This window comes from Pimephales promelas, chromosome 1 (assembly GCF_988280905.1).
Source record: "Pimephales promelas chromosome 1, fPimPro1.hap1.1, whole genome shotgun sequence".
NCBI classification, from domain to species: domain Eukaryota; kingdom Metazoa; phylum Chordata; class Actinopteri; order Cypriniformes; family Leuciscidae; genus Pimephales; species Pimephales promelas.
Genome location: NC_142769.1, coordinates 13,887,934 through 13,904,061, shown reverse-complemented (window position 1 = coordinate 13,904,061; position 16,128 = coordinate 13,887,934). Strand labels below are relative to the sequence as shown.

Genomic DNA, 16,128 nt, shown 5'->3' with positions numbered 1-16,128 from the left:
AAATGAAGGTTGGTAATGAAATTACGTCCAGTGACGTCGCAGTTTCGTTTGTGTCTGATTGGGCTCAGTCGTTACATCAGTGATGTAGGCCTATTTATTAGTATCAATAATATATGATTTTATTATGATAAATACCCATCACTGATGAATACCAAAACATATCTGTAAACCATTGTATTGTTTTTATTGTGAAAAATAAGTTAATTTTATTTAATAAATGTGGTAACACTTTCTGTGCAGTCCATACTTATAATGAATTATAGCACCATTTCTACTTATTTATGAGCAATATTACAATTCTATAAATATATTTATAAAGACTCATTAAGACCTACCGCATTACAATATATAGTTACATCTATATTTTTTTATAATTCCTTATAAGTCAAAAATTTGTTTTTAAATGCACATGCTCATAATCCATTATATGCAGTTTTAGTTAATTGTGGACTGACATTTCACAGGATCATTAAATAGTTTGATTAAGCTTCTAATATTAAACCTTCTAATGTTAAAACATTTGACTGTTAAACAACTTAACTTTGCATGCTGGGCTAACTGCCTGGGGCCCCATGTGGGTTTTCTGTGGGCAAACCCACAGTGGGTTGCCAACAGTAAACCCTCATGGGGGCCCCATAGTGAAAAACAGCTATGGGCCCCGTATGGGCTAACCCACTGGGGGCCTGTGTGGGTTTTCTGTGGGCAAACCCACAGTGGGTTGCCCACGGTAAACCCTCATGGGGGCCCAAATGGACAAATCTGCTATGGGCCCCGCATGGGCTAACCCACTGGGAGCCCATGTGGGTTTTCTGTGGGCAAGCCCACAGTGGGTTGCCCACAGTAAACCCTCATGGGGGCCCAAATGGGCAAAACTGCTATGGGCCCCGCATGGGCTAACCCACTGCGAGTCCGTGTGGGTTTTCTGTGGGCAAACCCACAGTGGGTTGCCCACAGTAAACCCTCATGGGGGCCCAAATGGGCAAAACTGCTATGGGCCCCGTATGGGCTAACCCACTGCGAGCCCGTGTGGGTTTTCTGTGGGCAAACCCACAGTGGGTTGCCCACAGTAAACCCTCATGGGGGCCCAAATGGGCAAAACTGCTATGGGCCCCGCATGGGCTAACCCACTGCGAGCCCGTGTGGGTTTTCTGTGGGCAAACCCACAGTGGGTTGCCCACAGTAAACCCTCATGGGGGCCCAAATGGGCAAAACTGCTATGGGCCCCGTATGGGCTAACCCACTGCGAGCCCGTGTGGGTTTTCTGTGGGCAAACCCACAGTGGGTTGCCCACAGTAAACCCTCATGGGGGCCTAAATGGGCAAAACTGCTATGGGCCCCGCATGGGCTAACCCACTGCGAGCCCGTGTGGGTTTTCTGTGGGCAAACCCACGGTGGGTTTCCCACAGTAAACCCTCATGGGGGCCCAAATGGGCAAATCTGCTATGGGCCCCGCATGGGCTAACCCACTGGGGGCCCTTGTGGGTTTTCTGTGGGCAAACCCACAGTGGGTTGCCCACAGTAAACCCTCATGGGGGCCTAAATGGGCAAAACTGCTATGGGCCCCGCATGGGCTAACCCACTAGGGGCCCTTGAGGGGTTTCTGTGGGAAAGCCCACTGTGGGCTTGCCCTCAGCAAGCCCACATGGGGTCCCAAAGGGTTTGCCCTTGCCCACACTGTCCCACAGAAAACCCACACTTACCCACAGTGGGCCCGCACTGGCATGTTTGCTGGGGCAGTTGCTCAGTGTTCGGATGTACAAATGAACACAAAAGTATTTTTTAGTTCCTTCATCCGCTTCTGAAGAAACAATGGGTTAATTTTATTTTCTGTGGAAATGTGCCGACTCAATTCCCAAAGTTTTGTATCCAAACGGGCAGATAAGTTAATCTTTCTCTCAAAATCGTTCGATACTGTTTATGCATCAGTAAGTCAAGCCAGACTATTATCAACTTCACATTGTTTCTTTGAGTAGGATGGAAATAATCTTATTTAAAGAAAGTGTTTAGCAGGACGGTAAGCACACGCTGCTTTGTTTACGTTATGTGTATCTGCAGCCCGCAGTGTATCTGTCTGTTTTCCTTTTTGAATGATGAATATAGACTAATATATCTGCAGAAATAGACAGTTGGCTTATTAAACGCAGGTGCAGAACGCACATTCAAGCTGTCAGTTGGGTGCTGTTCTCTCGGTGAGTTCCAGTGCAGCTTTTACCTCGACGAGAGCGGACGAGTTTCAGGCTTTAGAGAGAACAGAAACTGCGTTACACTGCACAATGAAGCTCTTACTGTATGTACATCATCGTGTCTGCATTGGTGAAAGCAGAGAGTGCAGAAACTGCATTACAATGATAAGATCTTCATTCTCGCGATTGACAGACTGTCATCTGCTGCGATCAATGCTCATCACAGCAATATTTATGTGATGAGAATCTAAATACTTCAAAAACTTCTCACGATTCAGTAATCTCGATATCTGTAATAGTAAAAACATATTCAAGAGAGTTTCACATGTAATATGTAGCCAATCACAGCAGTGGGCGGTTACATTGAGTCCCATGAATTTTGAAATTAAAAAAAAATAATTTTATTTCTAAATAATGACTATTTTTGATCTAAAAAACATACTAACATTATAAGGGCAACCCAGGAAACATTATAAAATAACAAAAAAAAAAAAAAAACGCATGTCAGGGGACGTTTAAATTCAGTAATTTCACTTAAATGACAATTAAAGGTAGTGTGGGTCAAAATTTTGTAAAAACATTTTTCCAAATTTGTTTAAACTTTCTATATATATATATATATATATATATATCAATGCATAATTAAAGCTGCAAGCAGCGATGGGCGGGCCCTCGCACCTGAAGCACGTCGGGGTGTGAGCCGGCCGCATTGCATATTCTGCGGGTCAGCCGGTGCGGCTGTGAATTTGGTTCGCTGTTTCGTTAAAGGTCACTTGCTGTTGCCAGCAGGTGGCGCTATGACTTAGGGTGAATGTCGGCATGTAGATTTGTTCAGGGCGGGACTCTTGTCAAAGGTGTAAAATTGGGTGCAGATCTGGGCATTTACAGCCAAGTTACTACAACGTCCTCTTTCATGGCGAACCATCGATGCCACGGACACGCCCATCGACGAAAAACGCGCAGATAGCACAACTTCACGTCAGCAATGCCTTTAGAAGGCACAGCAGAAATGTGAAGTCAATCCGACTAAATCCCAAGGAAGAGTTAGTTAAAGTACGTAATGAGTAAAGCATCCAAAAATGGCGGTAAAATTCGAAATTTCCGACTTCCTGTTGAGTTTAGAGCATCGCTCCAAGATACTTTTCTGTGCGTTTGGACATGGTAGTTGTACCACAGAAATTTCGTAGATGTCGGTCAAAAATGCGACGGGGGCTGCTTCGTTAAATGTCCCTTCCTGTTGCCAATAGGTGGCGCTATGACTGTGGGTGAATGTCGGCATGTAGATTTGTTCAGGGCGGGACTCTTGTCAAATGTGTAAAATTTTGTGCAGATCTGGGCATTTACAGCCAAGTTACTACAACTTCCTGTTTCATGGCGAATCATCGACGCCACAGACACGCCCATCGACGAAAACGCGCAGATAGCACAACTTTACATCGTCAATGCCTTTAGAAGGCACAGCAGAAATTTGAAATCGATCCAACTAAATCCCTCGGAGGAGTTAGTTAAAGTACGTAATGAGTAAATCATCCAAAAATGGCGGTAAAATTAGAAATGGCCGACTTCCTGTTGAGTTTAAGGCATCGCTCCAAGAGACTTTTCTGTGCGTCTGGCCATGGTAGATGTACCACAGAAATTTCGTACATGTCGGTCAAACATGCGGCGGGGGCTGCTTCGTTAAAGGTCACTTCCTGTTGCCACTAGGTGGCGCTATGACCGTGGGTGAATGTCGGCATGTAGATTTGTTCAGGACGGGACTCTTTTGTGAAATATGTAAAATTTCGTGCAGATCTGGGCATTTACAGCCAAGTTACAACAACTTCCTGTTTCATGGCGAATCATTGACGCCACGGACACGCCCATGGACGAAAACGCACAGATAGCACAACTTTACATCGTCAATGCCTTTAGAAGGCACAGCAGAAATGTGATGTCGATCCGACTAAAGCCCTAGGAGGAGTTAGTTAAAGTACGTAATGAGTAAATCATCCAAAAATGGCGGTAAAATTAGAAATCGCGGACTTCCTGTTGAGTTTAGGGCATCGCTCCAAGAGACTTTTCTGTGCGTCTGGCCATGGTAGATGTACCACAGAAATTTCGTACATGTCGGTCAAACATGCGGCGGGGGCTGCTTCGTTAAAGGTCACTTCCTGTTGCCACTAGGTGGCGCTATGAATGTGGGTGAATGTCGGCATGTAGATTTGTTCAGGGCGGGACTCTTGTCAAATGTGTAAAATTTCGTGCAGATCTGGGCATTTACAGCCAAGTTACTACAACTTCCTGTTTCATGGCGAATCATCGACGCCACGGACACGCCCATCGACGAAAACGCGCAGATAGCACAACTTTACATCGTCAATGCCTTTAGAAGGTACAGCAGAAATTTTAAGTTGATCCGACTAAATCCCTAGGAGGAGTTCGTTGAAGTACGGAGTGTGTAAATCGTCCCAAATCGGTCGCCAAATTCAAAATGGCGGACTTCCTGTCGAGTTTAGGGTATGGGTTCTTGAGGCTTTTTTGTGCGTCTGGTCATGGTAGATGTACCACAGAAATTTCGTACATTTCGGTCAAACAAGTGGCGGGGGCTGCTTCGTTAAAGGTCACTTCCTGTTGCCAGCAGGTGGCGCTATGACTGTGGGTGAATGTCGGCATGTAGATTTGTTCAGGGCGGGACTCTTGTCAAATGTGTAAAATTTCGTGCAGATCTGGGCATTTACAGCCAAGTTACTACAACTTCCTGTTTGATGGCGAATCATCGACACCACGGACACGCCCATCGACGAAAACGCGCAGATAGCACAACTTTACATCGTCAATGCCTTTAGAAGGCACAGCAGAAATTTTAAGTCGATCCGACTAAATCCCTAGGAGGAGTTCGTTAAAGTACGGAGTCTGTAAATCGTCCAAAAATGGCCTCCAAATTCAAAATGGCGGACCTCCTGTCGAGTTTAGGGTATGGGTTCTTGAGGCTTTTTTGTGCGTCTTGATATGATACACGTCCCCACCAAATTTCGTGCATGTAGGTTGAACGTGGACGAGGGGCTAATTTTTTCCAATTTTCTAGGTGGCGCTAGCGTGCCATTTTGCCCCGCCCATCCGCGAAACCCACAAAATACGAAATTTTTCACCAGTCCTGACATGCATGCCAAATTTGGTGAGTTTTTGAGCATGTTGCGGCCCCGAAAATGGCACTTACTTTGCAGAAAAAAAATAAATAAATAAATAAATTAAAGCTGCAAGCAGCGATGGGCGGGCCCTCGCACCTGTAGCGCGTCGGGGTGTGAGGCGGCCGCGTTGCATATTTTGCAGCTCAGCCGGTGCGGCTGTGAATTTGCTACGCTGCTTAATTAAAGGTCACTTCCTGTTGCCAGCAGGTGGCGCTATGATTGTGGGTGAATGTCGGCATGTAGATTTGTTCAGGGCGGGACTCTTGTCAAATGTGTACAATTTGGTTCAGATCTGGGCATTTACAGCCAAGTTACTACAACTTCCTGTTTCATGGCGAATCATCGACGCCACGGACACGCTTATGGACGAAAACGCGCAGATAGCACAACTTTACATCGTCAATGCCTTTAGAAGGCACAGCAGAAATGTGAAGTCGATCCGACCAATTCCCTAGGAGGAGTTCGTTAAAGTACGTAATGAGTAAATCATCCTAAAATGACGGTAAAATTAGAAATGGCCTACTTCCTGTTGAGTTTAGGGCATCACTCCAAGAGACTTTTCTGTGCATCTGGACATGGTAGATGTACCACAGAAATTTCGTACATGTCGGTCAAACATGCGGCAGGGGCGGCTTCGTTAAAGGTCACTTCCTGTTGCCACTAGGTGGCGCTATGACTCTGGGTGAATGTCGGCATGTAGATTTGTTCAGGATGGGACTCTTGTCAAATGTGTAAAATTTCGTGCAGATCTGGGCATTTACAGCCAAGTTACTACAACTTCCTGTTTCATGGCGAATCATCGCCGCCACGGACACGCCCATTGAGGAAAACGCGCAGATAGCACAACTTTACATCGTCAATGCCTTTAGAAGGCACAGCAGAAATGTGAAGTCGATCCGACTAAAGCCCTAGGAGGAGTTAGTTAAAGTACGTAATAAGTAAATCATCCAAAAACGGCGGTAAAATTCGAAATGGCCGACTTCCTGTTGAGTTTACGGCATTGCTCCAAGAGACTTTTCAGTGCGTCTGGACATGGTAGATGTGCCACAGAAATTTCGTACATGTCGGTCAAACATGCGACGGGGGCTGCTTCGTTAAAGGTCACTTCCTGTTGCCAGCAGGTGGCGCTATGACTGTGGGTCAATGTCGGCATGTAGATTTGTTCAGGGCGGGACTCTTGTCAAATATGTAAAATTTCGTGCAGATCTGGGCATTTACAGCCAAGTTACTACAACTTCCTGTTTCATGGCGAATCATCGACACCACGGACACGCCCATCGACGAAAACGCCCAGATAGCACAACTTTACATCGTCAATGCCTTTAGAAGGTACAGCAGAAATTTGAAGTTGATCCCACTAAATCCCTAGGAGGAGTTCGTTAAAGTACGGAGTGTGTAAATCGTCCCAAAATGGGCGCCAAATTCAAAATGGCCGACTTCCTGTTGAGTTTAGGGTATGGGTTCTTGAGGCTTTTTTGTGCGTCTTGATATGATGCACGTCCCCACCAAATTTCGTGTTTGTAGGTTAAACGTGGATGAGGGGCTAATTTTTTCCAATTTTCTAGGTGGCGCTAGGGAGCCATTTTGCCACGCCCATCCTCGAAACCCACAAAATACGAAATTTTTCACCAGTCCTGACATGCGTGCCAAATTTGGTGAGTTTTTGAGCATGTTGAGGCCCCGAAAATGGCGCTTACTTTGCAGAAAAAATAAAAAAATAAAATAAAATTAAAGCTGCAAGCAGCGATGGGCGGGCCCTCGCACCTGTAGCGCGTTGGGGTGTGAGGCGGCCGCGTTGCATATTCTGCGGCTCAGCCGGTGCAGCTGTGAAATTTTTCGCTGCTTTGTTAAAGGTCACTTCCTGTTGCCACTAGGTGGCGCTATGACTGTGGGTGAATGTCGGCATGTAGATTTGTTCAGGGCAGCACTCTTGTCAAATGTGTAAAATTTCATGCAGATCTGGGCATTTACAGCCAAGTTACTACAACTTCCTGTTTCATGGCGAATTATCGACGCCACGGACACGCCCATCGACGAAAACGCGCAGATAGCACAACTTTACATCGTCAATGCCTTTAGAAGGCACAGCAGAAATTTGAAGTCGATCCGACTAAATCCCTAGGAGGAGTTAGTTAAAGTACGTAATGAGTAAATCATCCAAAAATGGCGGTAAAATTAGAAATGGCCGACTTCCTGTGGAGTTTAGGGCATTGCTTCAAGAGGCTTTTCTGTGCGTCTGGACATGGTAGATGTACCACAGAAATTTTGTGCCTGTCGGTCAAACATGCGGCGGGGGCTGCTTCGTTAAAGTTCACTTCCTGTTGCCAGCAGGTGGCGCTATGACTGTGGGTGAATGTCAGCATGTAGATTTGTTCAGGGTGGGACTCTTGTCAAATGTGTAAAATTTCGTGCAGATCTGGGCATTTACAGCCAAGTTACTACAACTTCCTGTTTCATGGCGAATCATCAACGCCACGGACACACCCATCGACGAAAACGCGCAGATAGCACAACTTTACATCGTCAATGCCTTTAGAAGGCACAGCAGAAATTTGAAGTCGATCCAACTAAATCCCTAGGAGGAGTTCGTTAAAGTACGGAGTGTGTAAATCGTCCCAATTTGGTCGCCGAATTCAAAATGGCGGACTTCCTGTCGAGTTTAGGGTAAGGGTTCTTGAGGCTTTTTTGTGCGTCTTGATATGATACACGTCCCCACCAAATTTCGTGCATGTAGGTTGAACGTGGACGAGGGGCTAATTTTTTCCAATTTTCTAGGTGGCGCTAGCGTGCCATTTTGCCCCGCCCATCTGTGAAACCCACAAAATACGAAATTTTTCACCAGTCCTGACATGCGTGCCAAATTTGGTGAGTTTTTGAGCATGTTGCGGCCCCGAAAATGGCGCTTACTTTGCAGAAAAAAGAAAAAAAAAAAAATAATCCTAACAGTTTCAATAGGGTCCTCGCACTGTTAGTGCTCGGGCCCTAATTAAAGCTGCAAGCAGCGATGGGCGGGCCCTCGCACCTGTAGCGCGTCGGGGTGTGAGGTGGCCGCGTTGCATATTTTGCAGCTCAGCTGTTGTGGCTGTGAATTTGCTACGCTGCTTCATTAAAGGTCACTTCCTGTTGCCAGGAGGTGGCGCTATGACTGTGGGTGAATGTCGGCATGTAGATTTGTTCAGGGCGGGACTCTTGTCAAACGTGTTAAATTTCGTGCGGATCTGGGCATTTACAGCCAAGTTACTACAACTTCCTGTTTCATGGCGAATCATCGACGCCACGGACACACCCATCGACGAAAACGCGCAGATAGCACAACTTTACATCGTCAATGCCTTTAGAAGGTACAGCAGAAATTTGAAGTTGATCCGACTAAATCCCTAGGAGGAGTTCGTTAAAGTACGGAGTGTGTAAATCTTCCCAAATGGGTGGCCAAATTCAAAATGGCGGACTTCCTGTCGAGTTTAGGGTATGGGTTCTTGAGGCTTTTTTGTGCGTCTGGTCATGGTAGATGCACCACAGAAATTTCGTACATGTCGGTCAAACAAGCGGCGGGGGCTGCTTCATTAAAGGTCACTTCCTGTTGCCAGCAGATGGCGCTATGACTGATGGGTGAATGTCAGCATGTAGATTTGTTCAGGGCGGGACTCTTGTCAAATGTATAAAATTTCGTGCAGATCTGAGCATTTACAGCCAAGTTACTACAACTTCCTGTTTCATGGCGAATCATCGACGCCATGGTCACACCCATCGACGAAAACGCGCAGATAGCACAACTTTACATCGTCAATGCCTTTAGAAGGTACAGCAGAAATTTGAAGTTGATCCCACTAAATCCCTAGGAGGAGTTCGTTAAAGTACGGAGTGTGTAAATCGTCCCAAATCGGTCGCCAAATTCAAAATGGCGGACTTCCTGTCGAGTTTAGGGTATGGGTTCTTGAGGCTTTTTTGTGCGTCTGGTCATGGTAGATGCACCACAGAAATTTCGTACATGTCGGTCAAACAAGCGGCGGGGGCTGCTTCATTAAAGGTCACTTCCTGTTGCCAGCAGATGGTGCTATGACTGTGGGTGAATATCGGCATGTAGATTTGTTCAGGGCGGGACTCTTGTCAAATGTATAAAATTTCGTGCAGATCTGAGCATTTACAGCCAAGTTACTACAACTTCCTGTTTCATGGCGAATCATCGACGCCACGGTCACACCCATCGACGAAAACGCGCAGATAGCACAACTTTACATCGTCAATGCCTTTAGAAGGTACAGCAGAAATTTGAAGTTGATCCCACTAAATCCCTAGGAGGAGTTCGTTAAAGTACGGAGTGTGTAAATCGTCCCAAATCGGTCGCCAAATTCAAAATGGCGGACTTCCTGTCGAGTTTGGGGTATGGCTTCTTGAGGCTTTTTTGTGCGTCTGGTCATGGTAGATGTACCACAGAAATTTCGTACATATCGGTCAAACAAGCGGCGGGAGCTGCTTCGTTAAAGTTCACTTCCTGTTGCCAGCAGGTGGCGCTATGACTGTGGGTGAATGTCGGCATGTAGATTTGTTCAGGACGGGACTCTTGTCAAATGTGTAAAATTTCGTGCAGATCTGGGCATTTACAGCCAAGTTACTACAACTTCCTGTTTCATGGCGAATCTTCGACGCCACGGACACGCCCATCGACGAAAACGCGCAGATAGCACAACTTTACATCGTCAATGCCTTTAGAAGGTACAGCAGAAATTTTTAGTCGATCCGACTAAATCCCTAGGAGGAGTTCGTTAAAGTACGGAGTGTGTAAATCGTCCAAAAATGGCCGCCAAATTCAAAATGGCGGACTTCCTGTCGAGTTTAGGGTATGGGTTCTTGAGGCTTTTTTGTGCATCTTGATATGATACACGTCGCCACCAAATTTCGTGCATATAGGTTGAACATGGACGAGGGGCTAATTTTTTCCAATTTTCTAGGTGGCGCTAGCGTGCCGTTTTGCCACGCCCATCCGTGAAACCCACAAAATATGAAATTTTTCACCAGTCCTGACATGCCTGCCAAATTTGGTGAGTTTTTGAGCATGTTGCGGCCCCGAAAATTGGCGCTTACTTTGCAGAAAAAAGAAAAAATTAAAGCTGCAAGCAGCGATGGGCGGGCCCTCGCACCTGTAGCACGTCGGGGTGTGAGGCGGCCGCGTTTCATTTTCTGCAGCTCAGCCAGTGCGGCTGTGCATTTGCCACACTGCTTCGTTAAAGGCCACTTCCTGTTGCCAGCAGGTGGCGCTATGACTGTGGGTGAATGTCGGCATGTAGATTTGATCAGGGCGGGACTCTTGTCAAATGTGTTAAATTTCGTGCAGATCTGGGCATTTACAGCCAAGTTACTACAACTTCCTGTTTCATGGCGAATCATCGACGCCACGGACACGCCCATCGACGAAAACGCGCAGATAGCACAACTTTTCATTGTCAATGCCTTTAGAAGGTACAGCAGAAATTTGAAGGCGATCCGACTAAAGCCCTAGGAGGAGTTAGTTAAAGTACGTAATGAGTAAATCATCCAAAAATGGCGGTAAAATTAGAAATGGCTGACTTCCTGTTGAGTTTAGGGCATCGCTCCAAGAGACTTTTCTGTGCTTCTGGACATGGTAGATGTACCACAGAAATTTCGTACATGTCGGTCAAACATGCGACGGGGGCTGCTTCGTTAAATGTCACTTCCTCTTGCCACTAGGTGGCGCTATGAATGTGGGTGAATGTCGGCATGTAGATTTGTTCAGGACGGGACTCTTGTCAAATGTGTAAAATTTCGTGTAGATCTGGGCATTTACAGCCAAGTTACTACAACTTCCTGTTTCATGGCGAATCATCGACGCCACGGACACGCCCATCGACGAAAACGCGCAGATAGCACAACTTTACATCGTCAATGCCTTTAGAAGGTACAGCAGAAATTTGAAGTTGATCCGACTAATTCCCTAGGAGGAGTTCGTTAAAGTACGGAGTGTGTAAATCGTCCCAAATCGGTCGCCGAATTCAAAATGGCGGACTTCCTGTCGAGTTTAGGGTATGGGTTCTTGAGGCTTTTTTGTGCGTCTGGTCATGGTAGATGTACCACAGAAATTTCGTACATGTCGGTCAAACAAGCAGCGGGGGCTGCTTCGTTAAAGGTCACTTCCTGTTGCCAGCAGGTGGCGCTATGACTGTGGGTGAATGTCGGCATGTAGATTTGTTCAGGGCGTGACTCTTGTCAAATGTGTAAAATTTCGTGCAGATCTGGGCATTTACAGCCAAGTTAGTACAACTTCCTGTTTCATGGCGAATCTTCGACGCCACGGACACGCCCATCGACGAAAACGCGCAGATAGCACAACTTTACATCGTCAATGCCTTTAGAAGGCACAGCAGAAATTTTAAGTCGATCCGACTAAATCCCTAGGAGGAGTTCGTTAAAGTACGGAGTCTGTAAATCGTCCAAAAATGGCCGCCAAATTCAAAATGGCGGACCTCCTGTCGAGTTTATGGTATGGGTTCTTGAGGCTTTTTTGTGCGTCTTGATATGAAACACGTCCCCACCAAATTTCGTGCATGTAGGTTGAACGTGGACGAGGGGCTAATTTTTTCCAATTTTCTAGGTGGCGCTAGCGTGCCATTTTGCCCCGCCCATCTGCGAAACCCACAAAATACGAAATTTTTCACCAGTCCTGACATGCGTGCCAAATTTGGTGAGTTTTTGAGCATGTTGCGGCCCCGAAAATGGCACTTACTTTGCAGAAAAAAGAAAAAAAAAAAAAAAAAAAAAAAATAACCCTAACAGTTTCAATAGGGTCCTCGCACTGTTAGTGCTCGGGCCCTAAAAAAAAAAAAATTAAAGCTGCAAGCAGCGATGGGCGGGCCCTCGCACCTGTAGCGCGTTGGGGTGTGAGGCGGCCGCGTTGCATATTCTGCGGCTCAGCCGGTGCAGCTGTGAAATTTTTCGCTGCTTTGTTAAAGGTCACTTCCTGTTGCCACTAGGTGGCGCTATGACTGTGGGTGAATGTCGGCATGTAGATTTGTTCAGGGCAGCACTCTTGTCAAATGTGTAAAATTTCATGCAGATCTGGGCATTTACAGCCAAGTTACTACAACTTCCTGTTTCATGGCGAATTATCGACGCCACGGACACGCCCATCGACGAAAACGCGCAGATAGCACAACTTTACATCGTCAATGCCTTTAGAAGGCACAGCAGAAATTTGAAGTCGATCCGACTAAATCCCTAGGAGGAGTTAGTTAAAGTACGTAATGAGTAAATCATCCAAAAATGGCGGTAAAATTAGAAATGGCCGACTTCCTGTGGAGTTTAGGGCATTGCTTCAAGAGGCTTTTCTGTGCGTCTGGACATGGTAGATGTACCACAGAAATTTTGTGCCTGTCGGTCAAACATGCGGCGGGGGCTGCTTCGTTAAAGTTCACTTCCTGTTGCCAGCAGGTGGCGCTATGACTGTGGGTGAATGTCAGCATGTAGATTTGTTCAGGGTGGGACTCTTGTCAAATGTGTAAAATTTCGTGCAGATCTGGGCATTTACAGCCAAGTTACTACAACTTCCTGTTTCATGGCGAATCATCAACGCCACGGACACACCCATCGACGAAAACGCGCAGATAGCACAACTTTACATCGTCAATGCCTTTAGAAGGCACAGCAGAAATTTGAAGTCGATCCAACTAAATCCCTAGGAGGAGTTCGTTAAAGTACGGAGTGTGTAAATCGTCCCAATTTGGTCGCCGAATTCAAAATGGCGGACTTCCTGTCGAGTTTAGGGTAAGGGTTCTTGAGGCTTTTTTGTGCGTCTTGATATGATACACGTCCCCACCAAATTTCGTGCATGTAGGTTGAACGTGGACGAGGGGCTAATTTTTTCCAATTTTCTAGGTGGCGCTAGCGTGCCATTTTGCCCCGCCCATCTGTGAAACCCACAAAATACGAAATTTTTCACCAGTCCTGACATGCGTGCCAAATTTGGTGAGTTTTTGAGCATGTTGCGGCCCCGAAAATGGCGCTTACTTTGCAGAAAAAAGAAAAAAAAAAAAATAATCCTAACAGTTTCAATAGGGTCCTCGCACTGTTAGTGCTCGGGCCCTAAAAATAACCCTAACAGTTTCAATAGGGTCCTCGCACTGTTAGTCATCGGGCCCTAAAAATTAAAGCTGCAAGCAGCGATGGGCGGGCCCTCGCACCTGTAGCGCGTCGGGGTTGTGAGGCGGCCGCGTTTCATTTTCTGCAGCTCAGCCAGTGCGGCTGTGCATTTGCCACACTGCTTCGTTAAAGGCCACTTCCTGTTGCCAGCAGGTGGCGCTATGACTGTGGGTGAATGTCGGCATGTAGATTTGATCAGGGCGGGACTCTTGTCAAATGTGTTAAATTTCGTGCGGATCTGGGCATTTACAGCCAAGTTACTACAACTTCCTGTTTCATGGCGAATCATCGACGCCACGGACACACCCATCGACGAAAACGCGCAGATAGCACAACTTTACATCGTCAATGCCTTTAGAAGGTACAGCAGAAATTTGAAGTTGATCCGACTAAATCCCTAGGAGGAGTTCGTTAAAGTACGGAGTGTGTAAATCTTCCCAAATGGGTGGCCAAATTCAAAATGGCGGACTTCCTGTCGAGTTTAGGGTATGGGTTCTTGAGGCTTTTTTGTGCGTCTGGTCATGGTAGATGCACCACAGAAATTTCGTACATGTCGGTCAAACAAGCGGCGGGGGCTGCTTCATTAAAGGTCACTTCCTGTTGCCAGCAGATGGCGCTATGACTGATGGGTGAATGTCAGCATGTAGATTTGTTCAGGGCGGGACTCTTGTCAAATGTATAAAATTTCGTGCAGATCTGAGCATTTACAGCCAAGTTACTACAACTTCCTGTTTCATGGCGAATCATCGACGCCATGGTCACACCCATCGACGAAAACGCGCAGATAGCACAACTTTACATCGTCAATGCCTTTAGAAGGTACAGCAGAAATTTGAAGTTGATCCCACTAAATCCCTAGGAGGAGTTCGTTAAAGTACGGAGTGTGTAAATCGTCCCAAATCGGTCGCCAAATTCAAAATGGCGGACTTCCTGTCGAGTTTAGGGTATGGGTTCTTGAGGCTTTTTTGTGCGTCTGGTCATGGTAGATGCACCACAGAAATTTCGTACATGTCGGTCAAACAAGCGGCGGGGGCTGCTTCATTAAAGGTCACTTCCTGTTGCCAGCAGATGGTGCTATGACTGTGGGTGAATATCGGCATGTAGATTTGTTCAGGGCGGGACTCTTGTCAAATGTATAAAATTTCGTGCAGATCTGAGCATTTACAGCCAAGTTACTACAACTTCCTGTTTCATGGCGAATCATCGACGCCACGGTCACACCCATCGACGAAAACGCGCAGATAGCACAACTTTACATCGTCAATGCCTTTAGAAGGTACAGCAGAAATTTGAAGTTGATCCCACTAAATCCCTAGGAGGAGTTCGTTAAAGTACGGAGTGTGTAAATCGTCCCAAATCGGTCGCCAAATTCAAAATGGCGGACTTCCTGTCGAGTTTGGGGTATGGCTTCTTGAGGCTTTTTTGTGCGTCTGGTCATGGTAGATGTACCACAGAAATTTCGTACATATCGGTCAAACAAGCGGCGGGAGCTGCTTCGTTAAAGTTCACTTCCTGTTGCCAGCAGGTGGCGCTATGACTGTGGGTGAATGTCGGCATGTAGATTTGTTCAGGACGGGACTCTTGTCAAATGTGTAAAATTTCGTGCAGATCTGGGCATTTACAGCCAAGTTACTACAACTTCCTGTTTCATGGCGAATCTTCGACGCCACGGACACGCCCATCGACGAAAACGCGCAGATAGCACAACTTTACATCGTCAATGCCTTTAGAAGGTACAGCAGAAATTTTTAGTCGATCCGACTAAATCCCTAGGAGGAGTTCGTTAAAGTACGGAGTGTGTAAATCGTCCAAAAATGGCCGCCAAATTCAAAATGGCGGACTTCCTGTCGAGTTTAGGGTATGGGTTCTTGAGGCTTTTTTGTGCATCTTGATATGATACACGTCGCCACCAAATTTCGTGCATATAGGTTGAACATGGACGAGGGGCTAATTTTTTCCAATTTTCTAGGTGGCGCTAGCGTGCCGTTTTGCCACGCCCATCCGTGAAACCCACAAAATATGAAATTTTTCACCAGTCCTGACATGCCTGCCAAATTTGGTGAGTTTTTGAGCATGTTGCGGCCCCGAAAATTGGCGCTTACTTTGCAGAAAAAAGAAAAAAAAAAAAAATTAAAGCTGCAAGCAGCGATGGGCGGGCCCTCGCACCTGTAGCACGTCGGGGTGTGAGGCGGCCGCGTTTCATTTTCTGCAGCTCAGCCAGTGCGGCTGTGCATTTGCCACACTGCTTCGTTAAAGGCCACTTCCTGTTGCCAGCAGGTGGCGCTATGACTGTGGGTGAATGTCGGCATGTAGATTTGATCAGGGCGGGACTCTTGTCAAATGTGTTAAATTTCGTGCAGATCTGGGCATTTACAGCCAAGTTACTACAACTTCCTGTTTCATGGCGAATCATCGACGCCACGGACACGCCCATCGACGAAAACGCGCAGATAGCACAACTTTTCATTGTCAATGCCTTTAGAAGGTACAGCAGAAATTTGAAGGCGATCCGACTAAAGCCCTAGGAGGAGTTAGTTAAAGTACGTAATGAGTAAATCATCCAAAAATGGCGGTAAAATTAGAAATGGCTGACTTCCTGTTGAGTTTAGGGCATCGCTCCAAGAGAC

General features: G+C 46.4%; 1 protein-coding gene across 1 annotated transcript in view; it reads left to right on the top strand.

Moving 5' to 3' along the window:
* ptprda (protein tyrosine phosphatase receptor type Da) overlaps nt 1-16,128 on the top strand; it is a 945,911-nt gene that overhangs the window by 223,106 nt on the left and 706,677 nt on the right. The gene's annotated exons all lie outside the window — the stretch shown is intronic.